We start from the raw sequence: 2,894 nt of genomic DNA, 5'->3' as shown, positions 1-2,894 counted from the left end.
TGTATCCATAATAAATAAATAAATAAATATTTAAAAAAAATTAAAAAATCTTTAAGAAGAAAAGAAGGGACAGTGGGGGAAACATTTGGCCAGAAGAAGAAATGGGGTGTACAGTGTACAGGACACTTGTCCTGAGAGATGGCCCACACTAGAGGTTGGCTGTGCAGGAGAACACTTGCATTCAGCTTGCCTGGGGTATTAGAACTCACAATGCAGTTTCAAAACTAAAGCACTAACATAAGCGATAACTAGAGATTTCAGATTAAATTCCCCTTTTCTGAAATATTTAGGACCCTCCCAAAAAAAGCAGTTTTGGACTTAGGATCTGGAATATTTGCATCTGCCTGAGAGATCTTGGGAATGGAACCCAGTTCTAAATGTGAAATTCACTGCTTCATATAACTCTGAAAACACACAGTCTGAAGGAAATCTTAATATGTGCATTGGTGTGGTGTTCCCAATTCCAGCACTTGGAAGGTGGTGTTAGAAGTTCAAGGCCAGTCTTGGCTACACAGTGAATTTGAGGCTAGTCTGGGCTACATGAAACCCTGTGTCATAAAACAATAAAGAAAAGAAAAAGTGGCCAGTGAGGTGGCTCAGCAGATAAAGGCACTACCTGAGTTCTGTCCACAGCACCCACATGGGAAGAGAGAACCAACAGAGGCATGAGTTCCTCTGACTTCCGTTTGTGTGCCATGGCTTGTTGCGCATGTGCGCACACACACACACACCTCTGTAGCCTGGCTGTCCTGAACTTGCTCTGTACACCAGGCTGGCCTCGAACTCACAAAGATATCCGCCTGCCTCTGCCTCCAGAGTACTGGGATTAAAGGCATGCACCATCATTGCCCGGCGTAATGATTTTTTTCTAAAGAACATTATTTTTGTTACTCTTGTTCATAGAACAAAGTTTGTGCACATTGAACTCTCAACTGTGTGGCACAGGATCCACTCCAGAGAACTGAAGGTTGTGGAATGCTTTGTATTGCAGCTACTCTGATTTAAAATGTTGCTTTCTAAACCTACATAACAATTTTTTTAGACTGATAAAGGAAACCTGATAGCCAATCAGAGAAGGAAAGAAAAAGGGTCAATTTGGGGGCCTCTGCAAGCATTCTCGAGGAAGCCACAGAAAACAGGGCTTCGGCCAGTGAGACTTTGCAGTGGGCAAGGTTCAGCTTTATAGAAAGAGTGTCAACAGTCAGAGTCCAGGCCCTTTCAGTAGGAAAAGCAAACTGTGGAGTGATTCTAGGCAAAGTACTGTGTTAGCGGGTAAAGCACTTACAGTCTAAGCCTGCCGATGTGAGTTCAGTCCTTGAAACTCTAGGTGAACGAGAGTGCTGATTCCACAAAGTGGTCCTCTGACCTACAGAGAGAGAGAGAGAGAGAGAGAGAGAGAGAGAGAGAGAGAGAGAGAGAGAGAGAGAATAAGCAATAAAAGATGTCCAGTAAAAATTTCTCAGTTATTCTTCCCCTTCCCCCATCAGCCAGTTTCAAAGCTGATATTGAGATCTTCCCTGGCAGGCTGGCTGGCTGGTTGGACTGGCTGTTTTGCTGGCTGGCTGGTTGGTAGGTTGACTGGCTGGTTGGTAGGTTGACTGGTTGGTTGGCTGGTTTGTTGGTTGGTTGGTTGGTTGGTTGGTTGGTTGGTTGGTAGGTAGGTAGGTAGGTTGGTTGGTTGGTTGGTTGGTTGGTTGGTTGATTGGTTGATTGGCTGGCTGGCTGGCTGGCTGGTAAGTTGGTTGGCTGGTTGGTTGGTTGGTTGGTTGGTGGCTTGGTTAGTTTAAGATCAGGCCTCACTATGTAGCCCTGCCTAGCCTGGAACTCACAGTGGTCCTCTTGCTTCTGCCTCCCCAGTGTTGAGATTTAAGGTGTGCCCCACCACACCCAGCATATTGTTTAAACAATATCATGCTCTATAAAGCAAGTATAGGCAGGACAGGATGGTGCACACCTGCAATCCTAGTTCTTGATCAAGATTTCAAGGCAGTCCTCCATATAATAGTTGGAGGCCAACCTGAGCTACATGAGACCCTGTCTCAGAAAGAAAAAATATAGGGCCTATGAGCTGGCTCTGCAAGGAAAAGTACTTGCCACTAAGCATGATGATATGAGTTCAATTCCTCGGGACCCACCTAGTAGAAGGAGAGAAGCGACTTCCACAGGTAATTCTCTCGTCTCCACATGCATTCCATGACATACGCATATGTGTACAAGCACACAAAACAAAACAAACAAACGGTGAACATCTGGGTGTGCTGGCACACTTGTAATTCCAGCATTCAGGAGACAAGGAGAAGTGCTGGAAATTTAAGGTCAGCTTGACCTACATAGAGAGTTCTAGCCAACCAAGACTAGGCAGCAAAACTCCATCTCTAAAAATCAAAATAAAATAAGTAATACCCAAAGAAATGCAAACTATAAGGAAAAGGGTTGATGATAAATATTGTTATCGTCATTAAAGTTAGAAATTTCTCTTCATACAAAGATACCATAAAACATTGAGAAGCCAGGCGGTGGTGACACACACCTTTAATCCCAGTAGAAGCAGACAGATCTCTGTGCATTCCAGGCTAGCCTGGTCTACAAAGCTAATCCCAGGACAGCCAGGGCTACACAGAGAAACCCTGCTTCAAAACAAAACAAAACCTAAAACAAAAAAAGAAGAAATAACAAAAAAAAAAAAAAACAACCACACCAAAACATTGTAATGAGAAAACCAGAAACAATTCAAGATGTGGAGAGATGGCTCAGCACTTAAGAACATTTGTTTCTCTTGCAGAGGACTCGGCTCAGTTCCCTGCACCTACACAGTGGCTCAGCACTCCATAACTCCAGTTCTAGGGATCCAATGCCCTCTTCCGACCTCTGTGGGCACCAGGAGTGCATATGGT

The 2,894-nt window shown here is 44.2% G+C and overlaps 1 protein-coding gene across 1 annotated transcript in view; it reads right to left on the bottom strand.

The window, feature by feature from the left end:
• Serpinf1 (serpin family F member 1) overlaps positions 1–1,366 on the bottom strand; it is a 13,242-nt gene extending 11,876 nt beyond the window's left edge. Inside the window, exon 1 of the mRNA XM_026780886.1 lies at positions 1,286–1,366. The gene's annotated coding sequence lies outside the window, so the exon portion shown is untranslated. The remainder of the gene's footprint in view (positions 1–1,285) is intronic.
• Positions 1,367–2,894: the final 1,528 nt, after the last annotated feature.

This window comes from Microtus ochrogaster, chromosome 7 (assembly GCF_000317375.1).
Source record: "Microtus ochrogaster isolate Prairie Vole_2 chromosome 7, MicOch1.0, whole genome shotgun sequence".
NCBI lineage: Eukaryota > Metazoa > Chordata > Mammalia > Rodentia > Cricetidae > Microtus > Microtus ochrogaster.
Note: the sequence above shows the minus strand (reverse complement) of the source record. Positions and strands in the feature narration are given on the sequence as shown.